Source organism: Atta colombica, unplaced genomic scaffold (assembly GCF_001594045.1).
Source record: "Atta colombica isolate Treedump-2 unplaced genomic scaffold, Acol1.0 scaffold274, whole genome shotgun sequence".
Lineage (NCBI taxonomy): Eukaryota > Metazoa > Arthropoda > Insecta > Hymenoptera > Formicidae > Atta > Atta colombica.
Genome location: NW_017259375.1, coordinates 2210512 through 2211679, shown reverse-complemented (window position 1 = coordinate 2211679; position 1168 = coordinate 2210512).

The following is a 1168-nucleotide window of genomic DNA, read 5'->3' as shown; positions in this document are numbered from 1 at the left end:
ATATATATATTGCACAATATTTAATTCATAGCTCTAAATCACAACCGCTGCTAGGCAATTTGCGGAAATGGGACAGCTGTCGTATGCAGCGACATAATTATTCCGACGTTGATGAAGTTTTCATTAATGGATTGTTGGTATTCATGGAAAAGTGTTCGATCTCGTCGCAAATATAAAACGAACATGTATAAGTCGATATCGTCGCAATATGCTGCAATCATGACGACAATACTGCGTTAAATTCTTCTGAAATGCCTATAATATCATATTACAATTTATAAAATGATAATATCAATATTCTAAAATTTCTAAATGTTATGACCGAAAGAAAAGTGGGTATTGGAATTTTAAATAAAAATAGATTTGTTATTTTTAAATTTAATAATATATTAATATCGACAAAATAGAAAAAGTTTAACAATAATTTATTTTATCATTGCTTTACAGATTACTAATATGTAGATTGCTTCTTTGTACACGTGGCGCTATCAAACGTGATTACACAGAGACAATTGCTATACTGGTAGCTGATAACATAGGACACGCTTTGGCTTTCAAATAGGAAACAGCATTTTAATGTTAATTTTTATATGTTAATGTATTTTCATTATCTATAACGCTTCAGACTTTTTCTCATGATTGGAATTAATAGGCAATATCTGGTAATGTCTTTCATATCTTGAAAATTGTATAAGAAGTTTCTTTATCGACACTTAGGATTCAATATATGCATATCTCTATAATGTCCACTTCTATCAATGTAAATCACTCTATTTATTTAATCTTGGTTTAATTCGTTTTCTAATTTTAAGAATTACAAAAAGATAAAGAGTAAATTAAACCTAGAAAGTTAATGTATTGCATATTGAAATGAATATAATTGCAATAATTTGTGGAGTTGGAAAATGCTCGGTTCTGCAATTCAATTACTTGCCACGTCAAATCACAACATATTAATTCATTTATCGTAGAGTATTATATTTTGGCAATATAATCGATTATAAAACCAGATGGGTTTGCGAAATATGATAATTAAATCATTAGCCAGTTGGAGCAGGTTTATTGTCGCTAATAATTGACAAATTGCAATAGCAATAAAATTATTTCAATGATAGTTTTAATGCGTTTGTTATATATGCTTACGTAATAAAAAAAAAAAATATATATA